We start from the raw sequence: 14552 nt of genomic DNA on the forward strand, positions 1-14552 counted from the left end.
TTTTTGCTTTTTTACATTTCTTTGTATATTTATTTATGTATTTATTTATTTTTAATTTTGGCAGACTTGGGATTCCACAGTACAGAAGCGTGAAGATTTGAGAGTTCGGTCAGAGGATGTGATCCGTACAAAGCAAAATAATAAGTTACAATGAATTGGCTTCTAATTTGTTGATGGAAGTTTGTAGATTCATGGAGTGATATTTTAGGTTTTTATTAAGTAATATGTTTGTAAAGCCACCAAAAATTAAAATTAATTAATTACTTAGCATTCATGCACTCCACCAGCTCTTAAGTATATTTACCAAAGAGCAATTTATCTAATTCTACAATGACCCCGCCAATGCAAATTATTTGGTTTTGGATAAGTGTTGTATTCTGCAATAATCGCAGATGCAAAGTAATTAAGCAGACCAGTTGAAGAAAGGGGGGGTGGGGGTTAACTAATCATGCCACCATACAGCTGCTTTTGGTTGGAGGAAAAGTCTGTCAGAGTCATGCATGTGAATTTAGAGGTAGTACATATTGTAGAATTTCAAGAGATTTCCTAAAGTGCCTGTTGGTGTTTGATTGAACAGTCTTCTCGTATTGCTCACCACATCTTACCATGGTACTGTATCATTTTCATCCTAAACAGCAGGTTTTTGGGGTCTCTTTCGCAATATGCTGTTTTGGGGTCTCTTCTGGAACTGAATATTCTGTATAGCATGCGTTTTCTTCTGTAATATGATTTATAATGTTTCTGTAACACACAAGGAACCTATATGGGGAAGGGTCTTATGTGCAGTATGTTGTAGATGTATTTGGTAGTCTCTTAAGCAATTATTTCAAATGCAACTATATATTTTCAGATTGCCTTTGTTATGTTGATTTTTTTTTTGTATATACTTTGCAGCATATATTTACATTAAATCTATGTCAAATAAGTTCATGTTAATCTATCAGTCTCTATTTTTCCTTTCTTTCAGTTGAGACTGTTTGTGTTGCTTACAGCAGTGGTCTGCTGTAATGCCTGCAGATTTGAAAAGCTAGACAGAGATACCACTGACAGTCCACAATCAGGTGATGTTACTACCTGGGCAGCATTTCCCAAAAGCATCGTAAGCCCAAGTTTATCGTAGCTCCATTGGTGGCAATAGTTCTAGGATCAATTTAGGCTTACGATGCTTTTGGGAAATGCAGCCCTGGTCTGCTGTGAAAAACATAACTATTCCCACATTTTTGCAAAATGTTAAATATGTGGCTGCAGGTGTGACCTGCTGCAATTTCCAGTTGAAATGTCCACCAACTGGAGCTATAACATGACTATGCATTTTTTGGCAGACGAAAATTACAAATAACTTTATAGTTGCTCGCTGTGTATCTCCATTATGGTCTACTATTGATTCATTGATTGCTTGATTCAGAATTTGTCACTGCACCTCTCATTAAAGCATTGGGCCCGTTGGGTTCAGAGACCACGCATGGCTATACCAGTGGTTTGAAGATGTATCCTTGTTTAAGCATTAAATTTACTAAAGAAATACCTGTTTTTGCCACCATCCAGTGGATATTTCATCTGTTATTTGCAGTTATGAAGTTAAAAAGTATATCCATGTTTATGTGTTTATTATCCTGGATAACAAAGTAATAATATTTGAAGCACGTTTCTATTATTTATTCAGGTTGTCCTGACTCTGATGGAAATCTCCATGAACTTTTCTCTGAATGGATGCGTGAATTTGAAACATGTGTCTGTTTGGATTTTGGAATCATCTGTTGTGAAAGGTATTTGCCTACTTGCACACACCTCACTTCCCCTTGTTAATTTTTTGTTTATTATAAAATATTTATATTGTGATGCTCTGATGCATGACTGTGTTCTATTATCTTTTTCTTATTTGTTTTCATAAAATGGCATAAGTGCATATGAAAGGCAGCATATTAAATTATCTTTATTTAAATATAGGCCACTTCACTTTCACATTTATAGAGAAAATGTAGTAACACTTTACAATAAGGTTCATTAGTTAAACATTAGTTAATGTATTAATTAACATGAACTAACCATGAGCAATACGTTTGTTACTGTATTTACTAATCTTTATTAACGTTAATTAATGAAAATACAGTTGTTCATTGTTTGTTCATTAGTTCACAGCGCATTATAATGTTAACAAGATTTTAATAATGTATTAGTAAATGTTGAAATTAACATTAACAAAGAATAATAATTGCTGTATAAGTGCAGTTCATTATTAGTTCACGTTAACTAATGTAGTTAACTAATGAGCCTTATTGTAGCCTAAAGTGTTACCGAAAATGTAATTCCAACTTTCTCTTAGAAATCTGGGGCCGTATTCACAAAACATTTTATCTTACCACTAAGAGTTCTCCTAAATAGCAGTAAAAGTTCTTATCTAAGAGTTTTCTTTTGAAACCTATTTACAAAGCTGCTGAGAGAAACTTTTACTACTAGACTGAAGTCTTAAGCTAAGAGTAAGTGCGGGGTTGACCGTCCATACCGCCGTGATGAATACGATCCTCAATTGGATGGAACTGGAATAAATACTTTGAATGTTGCGATCCTGTCGGACTTATGATAGCTACCTGAATCGTAACAAAGCACTGTTGGCCAGAGGAGAACTGCCCCCCCGACTAAGCCTGGTTTCTCCCAAGGTTTTTTTCTCCATTTAAACACCTATTTGCCACTTGTCTGCCACCTGATGTCACCTGATGGAGTTTGGGTTCCTTGCCGCTGTTGCCTTTGGCTTGCTTAGTTGGGGACACTTGACATTTGACTTGACATTTGATATTCAACAGTGCTTTGATCTGCCTGCATTGACACTATTCTTTTAAGAGCTGCTGTGCAGCCAAACAATGTACCAGTTATCAATGTAAAGCTGCTTTGACACAATCTACATTGTAAAAAGCGCTATATAAATAAAGGTGACTTGACTTGACTTGACCTCGTTGCTATGGAGTATGTACACAGTGATTAGCTGATGGGGGAGGAGTCAGCGATTTAATCATAGAAATATTGTAGAATGAGGTGTCATGTTTCCATATTCAAATAAAGGTTTTAAAATGTAGATTAAGTGTCACTAATTAAACTAGTATATACAGTTAATTGTCCTGGATGTCTATCTCAAGAGAATGCAGAATTCAAGCAACAAATTATGTTTTGTAAACAAAGTTTGGGAGGAACGCATTCAAACGGTCTTTCTGATCAGCACGAGAAGAGTAAAAAATACACAGACGAGAGCCGACTCGCCTGTAGTTAGGCTACTTTGACAGTTTTCTGCATCCTTCCACCACCCCGTCCCTCACTCTCGGCTGGGGATATGGGGAGAACTTTGGGATTCGGCTAAATTCCAAGCTCGGAGCCCTTGATCCCCTTGGACAGTACACCAAATACGCTTATTATATATTTTATTACTCTATTCAATCATTTGTAAGTGTGAACTCATGAAAACCACTGCCACAGGTAATCGGACAATATATATTTATTTGTTAAAGATTAATTTTTGGCGCCTCATCGTAGATTACAATCTATAAATCAAAATGTATTGCATTTATGAAGAAAAAGTTCAGCACCTAAGGCTCTATCGCTGTTGCCTCAATGGTGTAGGGGGAGAGTGGGGACGGTTGCAACACTTTTTGCATTTCCTTCAATTTCTTAGAGACCGTTTGTATTTGAAAGCCAAATGTTCAATACAGTAAACCCACATCTGTCAGCTACCCACCCACACCGGTGTAACATGCGTACATATGATAATATACATACAATTTATACTTGAATAGACAAAGTCAAATGTTGCAACTGACCCCATAAGAGGGGACGGTTGCAACGGTCCACAGGGACAGTTGCAACAGTCATTAAAATGTAATTAAAATCATTCTTTAACATCATTTTGCAATTTTTTTTTAATTTTATTTGTGCACAGAGTCTTCACTAAGTTAAATTAACTGTATAAAGACAAAGACTCGTAAAAAAAAAAAAAAAACATTTTCAAGTAACAAGTAACAACCATGTATTGGTTAATTGTTATAATAAATTTGCACTACAAAATATTTTAATCGTAAATCAAGACTTTGAAATTCACTGAAAAACTTTTGTGTACTTCTGGGGCCGTATTCACAAAACATCTTAAGGCTACAAGTAGCTCCTAACTTGCCGATTTAGGAGAAACTCTTAAAAATAATGGGCGTGTCAGTCCTAATTTTAGAACTCCTAAATTTTTGTTCTAAGAGTATTTCACAAAGCATTTTAGCACTAAAACTAGCTCCTAAATCTGTGAAATGTTAGGAGTAGTAAAGAGGACTCCTAAGTCACTAAGACCAAATCACAAACAGTCCTAATCCACCCAAAGACACTGTACACCATTGAGGCAATAGCGATAGAGCCTTAGGTGCTGAACCCTTTCTTCATAAATGCAATACATATTTTGATTTATAAATTTGAATTTACGATCAGACACCAAAAATAAATATTTAATAATAATTAAAAAAAATTATTACCTGTGGCAGTTGTTTTTATCAGTTCATACTTACAAATGATTGAATAGAGTAAAAAAATATATATTAAGCGTAGCCTATTTGGCGTGCTGTCCAAGGGGGTGGAGGGCTCCGAGCTTGGAATTTAGCTCAAACCCAGAGTTCTGCCTCGTATCGCAGCCGAGAGTGAGGAAGGAACGGGGTTGCGGAGGGATGCAGAAAACTGCCGAGGTAACTATAGGCGAGTCGTCTGTGTATATATATACCTCCACTCGAGCTGATTAGATAGACCATTTGAATGCGCTCCTCCCAAACTTTGTTTATAAAACATAATTTGTTGCTTTAATTCTGAATCTCTCGAGACGCAGACATGTAAGAGGCTGACAATTAACTGAACATATACTAGTTTAATTAGTGACACAGCCTACATTTTAAAACCTTTGAATATAGCAACATTTTTATTAAATAAAAATCTTTTTGAATAGGGCAACATTTGTATTTTAAAACCTTTATTTTAATATGGAAACATACGGAGCCCCGCACATGACATGCAAGAACAAAAATTAAATTGTGCTCACGACTTACTAATTCGTTCCCTCAATTTACTAAATTTTGCGCACGATTTAAATTTTACATTGTGGCCTAGGCTGACAGTATTTACTTAAAAAAGGGAGATACCTGGCTATTGAAAGATGTAATTAGAAGTTAGTAATTAATTACTTTTTAGAGTAACTTACACAATACTGGTTATGACAAGCTTTTACATTAATGCAACAGCATGTTGCAACCTTCCCTACAGTGACAGCCAGTGCATATTGTTTTTACATGCCATTTATAAGAGGTTTTATCTGGAATAGATTATACCACAATGATGAAAAAGCTCTTAAAATAATTGCAATGCAGTGTCTGACCACAACTGTGAAAAAAATAGCATAAATGTTTGTAGAATTTGTAATTTAGAATCCTAAAGCAGACTATACATGGAATCTTGTTTCCACCATGAAATAAAAAATAAAAAAGCTGATTGCAACTTTTTATCTCACAATTCAGATTTTTTTTTCTCTCAGAATTGCAAGGTATAAACTCAGAATTGTGAGTTATAAAGTCTGAATTGCGTGATATAAAGTCAGAATTGCGAGTTATAAAGTCAGAATTGCGTGATATAAAGTCAGAATTGCGAGTTATAAAGTCAGAATTGCGTGATATAAAAAGTCAGAATTGCATGATATAAAGTCAGAATTGCGAGTTATAAAGTCAGAATTGCGTGATATAAAGTCAGAATTGCGAGTTTATATCTCACAATTCTGATTTTATTACTCGCAATTGCAAGTTTAAATCTTGCAATTCTGAGGAAAAAAAAAGTCAGAATTTTGAGATAAAAAGTCGGAATTGCCTTTTTTATTTTTATTTAGTGGCAGAAAAAAACTTCCATATACACTTCTGCCACTGAACAAATTGTGAAATATTATTATAATTTAAGTTAACAATTTTGTACTCGAATATATATATTTATAATGTAATTTAGATAAAACTTGCTGTGCTAGCTTGACACAATAGCCTTGACACATGATAGCTATACCTTTTAGAAGCTAAGAAAATACTGATTAAAATGATATCTTTATAATTCTCATGCTTAGAGAGTATGACACAAATATTGAGCATGAAAAAAAAACTGTTTGTGATTTGGTCTTAGTGACTTAGGAGTCCTCTTGACTACTCCTAATGTTTCACAGATTTAAGAGCTAGTTTTAGCGCTAAAATGCTTTGTGAAATACTCTTAGAGCAAAAATTTAGGACTCCTAAAATTAGGACTGACACGGCCATTATTTTTAAAAGCGCGATTTAGGAGCTACTTTTAGCCTTAAGATGTTTTGTGAATACAGCCCCTGGAATTTATTTCTGCTGAATATGACCAAAATTATGACACTATTAATTTGTCTTTATGCTTTTTTTGTGCAAGTTTTTTGGAGGGCACTCTCCCACCTGAACCCACCCCTGAAATCATTGTCGATTACTTTGGAGCTTTCACTGAGAATGACGTCGTAGAGCCTGAAGAACTGTTCATGTAAAATCCCAAACAACCTTTACAGAAAATATGTCTCTTATTATTATGCTGTGTTTAAAATCAATGAAATGTGTACAGTATGTACCTTGCATGCGCCATTTTCAAGAAGCACTAACGCTTTGTGCAATAATTTGAGAATTATTTTGACCTATAAAATGCAAACATACAATTTATAGATGACCTTGTGTTTGTGCATGTTTCAGCAATGATGGAGAGCCTACTGCTCCTGAAGTTCCCAATCAGCCAGATTCCTCAGACTCACCTGAAGTCATTGCTGATGACTCTCATGAGTCAGCTGAGGACAGTAAATAATCCAAACATCCTGAACAGCAAAAATACTCTTGCATTTTTTCACCCTGATGAATGAGCCGATGTATAAAGGCTAAGTAAAATAAAATAAACATACCTGAGCATGCATCTGTGGTTGTTTGAGCATTTATGAAAACATGTTAGACCTGAACAATATAGCAGTATACTGCAGAGATACAGACAAAGTAAACTGACTGTTGAGGCAAATTTGTTTGAATGTGTTACGTCTACTGAAAATGTTTACATCAGGTTTAGTGGAGAAGTGATTTCTTAGCAATTTCCTGATTAAAGAGAAACATTTATATAATAAAAAATAATTAATATCTGCTATTTTTGTATGTAAAGTCACCCAATAGCAATTGCTTTCTTTGAATTTGCATTTTCCACCAGTTTTCAGAAATCTTTGGCTACAGCAGCTACAATGACTACTATGTGTAAAAGAAAGTTAAATTATATTAACACTGTGTTGTAGATGAAGAATTTTGTGTAAAAACATCTGGTTTACACTAAGACAAGTGCAAATAGTGATAGATGATATTCACACAATGTGTAAATAAAAGTCATGTCATCTACAAAGGGTGAATTGTCTGAACAACAGTTTACGCATTTCCAAATTATTATTTACCCACGCACAAACAATTTTATTATTAGTTAAATTTTATTTGTGCTGTAGCCTATGCCATAAAAGAATTTTCAACAAGAAAATAAGAAAAGTCCATTTCAGTAAATAACAGGTTACCATTAAAGATCAGTAGGTCATTTTTGGAGAGGCTAGCAATAGCGAGCTGGCTTTGAAAGCATAACTTTCAAACCCCACCCTCCCTTCAGAGTGTCTCCAAAGCCACGCCTCCTCCAAAACATATGAACGCATACAGCAGGGAGCAAACAAAAGTGTCAAGAAAGACGGCATTAAACTACCTCATGTCTCAAAGCACATAATAACATTACAATATTAATGAACATAAACAACTTAAAGGGTTAGTTTACCCAAAAATGAAACTTCTGTCATTAAGTACTCACCATCATGTCGTTCCACACCCATAAGACCTTCAATCATCTTCGGAACACAAATTAAGATATTTTTGATGAAATCCGACAATATCTGAACCACACATCTATGTAGGCCGCAACGTCATTGCACCTTTTGAGGACATTGTTAAAATAGTCCATGTGACTTCAGAGTTTCAACCCTAATGTTATGAAATGACGAGAATATTTTTTGTGCGCAAAAACAAAATAAAAATAATGACTATTCAACAATTTCTTCTCTCCCCTGTCAGTCTCCTATGCTGTTGACGTAGTGAACGCAGTGCAGCACTTCTCTGTTTACATCCGAACGCCGGCTTAGTATTGGCCAATGCTGTAGATGTGAGCACCTGGCCAATAATGAGTCTTTCTCATTTATTTATTTCTGGCATAATATTCGACCACGACTATTTATTGTAACTTTTTCCTCTGTAAAATTAGGCATTGGCAATAGTAACAACGTTACGATAGCTACTCATCATTTCAAAGTAATGTCATCACTAAATTGGACTAATTAATAAGGGGAATTTAAAGCTTTGTGTCAGGGAAAAAAATAAATCAAGTAAGGGATTTGCGCTGCAACTAATTTCATAAACGTTTAAACAGAAATTTTGCAACTGACTATTCGACTAGTCTGACCCCGCCCCCTGGAGACAGTCTGTATATGCAATCCATTTGAAAAAGACTACTTAAAGGGATAGTTCACACCAAAAAATGAAAATTCTGTCATATTACTCACCCTCATGTCATTCCAAACCCCTAAGACTTTCATTAATCTTCGGAACACAAATGATGATATTTTTGTTGAAATCTGAGAGTTTTCTGTTCCTCCATTGACAGCCTACGCAACTACCACTTTCAAGGCCCAGAAAGGTAGTAAAGACATCATTAAAGTAATCCATGTGACTGCATGTGTTTTAACCTCGATTTTATGAAGGGAATGCTTTGTTTTTGAGCAAAAAAACATAATTTATCACTTTATTTACAAAATATTAATCTCCAACGCACGTTTACGAGAGCACCACGACGCATGACTGATGTGTTGACGTGAGAGCAGACCAATAATAACCAACTGCAGAACAGCAGAGCTAGTCTCAGACTGGTGTTTGGGTGGAGCTTATAGCATCATTAAGGGTAGGTTTAATGGTGGGGTGGGGTTGGGCATTCGTTAAAGTAGAGCCTTACGGAACGCGCTGATGATGTGTGATGTCTGTGTGATAGGGTACATGGAGGTATGGAAATACAGGTAGGTAGGACATCTTATCATTGAATTTGGAGCGAATGCAATGAATGGACAAACATTTTTTGGACCTGAGACTTCCACAGAAGATTTATGTACCTTGTTTTATATATATTTAGACCACTTCTATTATTGATTGTTATCAGGATGTGAAGAGAGTTTCAACCAGTAGCTTATAACAAATAGTGTTTATGAAAAACATTGCCTACCCTACCTTTAAATGTACTGCACACCAATAAGCATACATTTGTGTTTACTAGTGTATTTTTGAGGAAAATATGTGTTAAAGGGACTTGAATGTGTTTTATAATCTGTATCAAAAAGAACCTGATGCAGTGCATCGTTCATGTCACACGTGGGCAGTAAACACAATGCAATCACATGGGGTTATGCTTACAGTGTGAAGGCCAGCAGAATAGTTACAACAGAGATGGCACATTGCAAGGATGTGAGCTCAGAAGAAGCCCAGCGAGAGAGAGAGAGAGAGAGAGAGAGAGAGAGAGAGAGAGAGAGAGAGAGAAAGAGAGAGAAAGAGAGATGAGGTAGAACACCTGGAGTTGACTGAATCAGAGCCTTTATTCCCCGACTGCCTGACAGCAATCTGCTGTAGAAGACAGGTGAGTTCTACACTACATACAGAGAGATGCATGTTTCTACACTATACAGCTTTCAGTAATAAAACATGATAATATGTACACAATAATTTATAAGTGTAACTATTTATTTTATCTACTTATTTCAAAGATGAGAGAACGTACTGTAATTCGATTTATGAATGTATCAAGGTCACAGATTAAATATTCTGTAGAGCGTCTTCATGTGTTTTAAGTTTGATTCACTGTGAAGAGAGGATATTAAGCATCTGTGGATGCTTTTGTCTCTTTAACTAGGAAAGGTTGTGTTCTAATTAGTATTTTATATCTGATCAGTTTCGCTTCCATATTGGAGATGTTGATATTGCAGCTTGCGTCAGCCATACATGCACGACATAGTTGTTCAGAATAGGTTGTGAAAAGCTTGAAGTAACCCGCTATCCTCTGTTGGACTTGTTGACATAGACTGCAGCTCTTTGGTGTTGCCATGAAGTGAGGACACACAGGCAATTTTCTTGCTTGCACACATAAATGCACACACACCTCCTCAGATCAGTAGGTTTGTGCAGGCGGGCAGTATGGCGACAGAATCTAGTGACTTTTAAATCTTTATTTGGATCATATTTGAGTCAGACTGAAAAGCTGTCTCAGGGTTCAATTTTTAAAAAAAATCTTTTTAAGGGTGTTCTGCTTCTGATAAGTCACCACAGACGATCACAATGTTATGTGTACCCTAGTGAAAAATAAATAAACTAAAATGTATTTGAAATACATTTATTTTATGCTAAGTATACTACAAATACATTGACATATTTATGTACTTAATGTAAATACCCTGCAATTGTACTTTTGGTATACTAAACTGATATACTTAAAGTCTGCTAAATTGGAACAACTAATTTTGTACTTAATGTACTTTAGTTATCCAGAATAACTAAGGTCCAACTAAAGATATACTTAAGTATATTTGATTGTGCTAAAGTGGAACTATTGCAAGTATACTTTAGATACTATAAAGTCATCATACCATACTTACTAATATTGATATTAAAACACATTTTAAGCTTAATATTAAGAAATGTGTACTGTGCACTAAAGAAGTACTCCAAATAAAGTTTAACTATAATATTTATATCAGTAAGTCTCAATTGATGTCAGTAAATATGTTAATGGATTTGTAGTATATACTTAGTATGAAATAAATGTTTTAAATACATTGTGTTATGGGTTTGTTTCACTGGGGTAGGGAGGATTTTCTGAAATTTACAATTACCCTTGACCAAAAGGAGGTCAGAGGTCAGCACAACAGCATCTGTGATTGTTTTGAAAATGAAAATCATGTAGGCTACAAAGTATTTTAGTAAATAGCTAAAACCACATAGAATCCCCAAGGCTTTAATATCAACTACATAATCTACAGCTCAGGTTTTGTATTATAGTTCAGTCAGTATGTGTGTATGCAGTAGTATTTTAGTAGTGAGTAGTATTTTACGGTTTGGTCAGTGTGACATGTAAACTGTCTAGATGAAAATCCACACCTGTAGAAGAAGAATGGAGAGAGGATGTGAGATTAGGATGATTATAAAAGGGAGCGAAAAGAATGAAACTGACAGAGAGAGAGTGCAGGAGGATAATGTGATCTCACCCTCTGAGTCCTCTCACAGGTGAAGAATAACATTTGGTGATATTAAAGAAAAGGATATCGGTTGTAAGGCAGGGTAGAGATCACGCTTCCTTTTTTCCTCTCTTCATCACACAAAAACACATGTGCAGGTGTTACAGGTACTTTCATGCCATGGAGAGGGATTGTAATATAACCTAACATTTTTGGATGGTCACACATTAAAATAATCTGGAAACTTTTTTAGGCCTTCATAGTTTTTTTTTCTTTTTCTATTTTTCAAATACCTGTAGTTTTCAAACTTAAACTGTGATTTCAAAAACTGATAATCAATAAACTGATAAACTGATAATCTATCCAAAGATTGAAATAATCACTCAATAATCAAAGCATTTCAATGTTTACTAAGTGAAAATGATTGTATCAACCAAGTTCTCAGCATATTTTATAGCATTATTTCCAATCAAACTGTTTAACTAAATTATGCTAAAATTGTGAACATATTTAATTGTTTGTGGTGGAAACACCCACACATTTGACCATAACAAACTGATTTTTGACTCATTTCGGCTCTGTGTTTGCCAAGTTGCAGATATGTTTGGTGATGAGAGAATTCTAATATTATATAATTAAAGCTGCAAGCAGCATTTACCGGGGTTCAAGCATTTAAGGCTTTTAAGCACATAAGAATGTATTATATTTTATTTAGCAAGCATGTAAGCACTTAGATCATAGATGGAAAAGACCATTTACAGCCAATACAGGCAATTTACTAAGGAAAAATATGCTTTTTAAAGGTTTTTTGACAGTTATAGTGCCACCTATTGCCCGATCTCCACCACTTTTTTGGGTGTCCTCAGAGTGTTTCCATACATATGTGTTAATTTGGTGAAAATATCTCATTTTGTTTTGGAGTTATAGACACTTACATATATGAGAGCATAAAAAATGACCCATGAGCGACTTTGATTGGATTTTTTTGCCACTTCCTATCAAAATTTTGACATTTGGGCTTTGACATATAGTTAACCAACTTAGGTTTCGTGTTTCCTGGTTTTGTCTCGATCGGACTAACGGTTTCGAAGATATTCGCAAAAGTTTTTTAAGCGCTAAATCACAACATTGCACAAACCATAAGCCGAAACCTGGCAAGTCTGGTATCGTTGGACTCAGCAAGGTTTCAGGAGTCTAAGGATGTGACTCCCATGAAAATAAGTCGACCACACAGCCACACAGTTATATACATTTTCAGCCAAAACCATTAAAAATATGTTTTTTAAAGCTTTTTAACAGTTATAGCGCCACCTATGGTCTGATCTCCATAAAAGTTGGCATGCTTCTTTAGAGTCATATGCTGCATGTGCTCACTTAATTCTGTGAAGTTCTGAGTTTTCTTTTAGGATTTATAGGCTTTTGGTATATTTAGCCATGCCCATTTTCTAAATGACCCTGTTATAGCGACCCAAAGGGTAAAGTTCAACTTTTTTTTGATAATTATTGATCTAGAGAGTCCAGAGAATTGTCCTGCACTGGTGTTGTTCCGATCGGGCGAAAAACCTAGGACTAGTTCGCAGAAGAAGGTTTTTCAGATATTTGTGAATAATTAATGAACTATTTGATTGACAGCATTGGTTCTTGAGGCAAAGTTGTTCAGCCTGAGGAGATCTATCAAATGATATGCATATTGTGGGGATCTGTGAAACCGCACGTGATTACAGAGGCGTAAAACTCGTTAGGACCATGAGTCGAACATGCCCACCGAGTTTCGTTCCGATCGGCCTCCCTTAACCTTGTCTAATAGGTGCTCAAAATTCATTGGCCGATGGCGGCCATGTTTTTTGAGATACACCAATGTCCTCATAGACTATCATGCACCCTTGGACCAAGACACTGCATGCCAAATTTCAAGTCGATCGGACTAACGGTTGCATAGTTACAGCTGTTTTCATGTTTTTTTTTAATAGTTATAGAGCCACCTAGTGTCCAACTGAGGCGATTTTTTTATGGTGACCAAAGATTGAGCCCCTACACACATGTACCGAATTTGGTGCAAATATCTCTTTTCTTTCTTGAGTTATAGCCATTTTAGTAAAAGTGGCTCTGCCCTCATCGTTCGTTTTGAGCGACTGTGAATCAAAATTTCAACTTTTTTTGATAATTATTGATATTCAGACTCCAGAGAACATTTCTGCACTGGTTTGGTTCCGGTCGGGTCAAAAACCTAGGACTAGTTCGCAAAAGTAGGTTACATACCCGGGTGACGAGCGTATCCAAGACATGCATCTTGTTCGCCCTGAGCCAAGGATTCCAACAATATAAGACACTTGAGCCTAATGGTTCAGGAGTTATGAGCCATTTCGTACTTTTGACCGCTGTAGCGCCCCCGTCAGGCCGATCGAGGCGAGCCTTGGTGACATTGTAGGCGGTACTACCACTCTTTTCAGTATAATGAATAATGACTTCTAGTTTTATGAATGTTTTATGGTGTTTTTCTCCCCTTTTTGGAGCTTGACAACCTATGGTCACCATTAACTTTCAGTGTGTGGAAAAGAACAGTGTGAACATCCTGCCTAATGCTGCTGAAATGACCATAAATATGAATTATCGTAAAAAAGATAATTTTGATACCTGAGTTTCCAAGTTGGGATGGGCCATACATTTTTACCATTGCTGTAGTGATCGTTAAGTTTTAATCGTCTTTTTCGCAACATCTATATTGCTTTCTCTTGCAATACAGATGCAAGAGAATGGGACAGTGGGACACTACATTTTATTTAAAATCTGTTGGATTTTATATTGACTAAATATCTTCTACACTTTGCATAAAATTACGTCACGAAAGTGCGGACTCGTAGATAGGCCGAGAGTGTTTAGGGTGCCATTTGGGACAGGGCCCTGGTGCCAGGTGTCAGTCAGGACCGGGTGTGCCTCATACGTCCTGAAAAGTGAAGCTGCGGGCTCTTTGATCGCCCCCTGGTGGCTGGATGCAGTACAGGTCATAAACCTCGCCCTCTCAATGCAAACGAACGGGACTTGAGTCAAAACAAAAAAATAAATTATGCTTCAAATAAAATTTTCCGAAAGATGGTTTTGGTCATTTAAGGTTGTTATCACGCTGATATATATTCAATTGTTCGTTTTTGTGATAAGTTTGATTTTAGCTAGCAATTTTAAGCTATAGAAACGGGGCGTGTCGTTGTGATTGACAGTTGTGACTGACAGC

The 14552-nt window shown here is 35.9% G+C and overlaps 1 long non-coding RNA gene across 1 annotated transcript; it reads left to right on the plus strand.

The window, feature by feature from the left end:
- Positions 1-533: 533 nt before the first annotated feature.
- On the plus strand, positions 534-6957 carry LOC127499051 (uncharacterized). Its single transcript, XR_007926028.1, has 5 exons — positions 534-609; positions 968-1061; positions 1664-1766; positions 6436-6540; positions 6744-6957. It is a non-coding gene; the product is annotated as an uncharacterized LOC127499051 (long non-coding RNA).
- Positions 6958-14552: the final 7595 nt, after the last annotated feature.

This window comes from Ctenopharyngodon idella, chromosome 17, assembly GCF_019924925.1.
Source record: "Ctenopharyngodon idella isolate HZGC_01 chromosome 17, HZGC01, whole genome shotgun sequence".
NCBI lineage: Eukaryota > Metazoa > Chordata > Actinopteri > Cypriniformes > Xenocyprididae > Ctenopharyngodon > Ctenopharyngodon idella.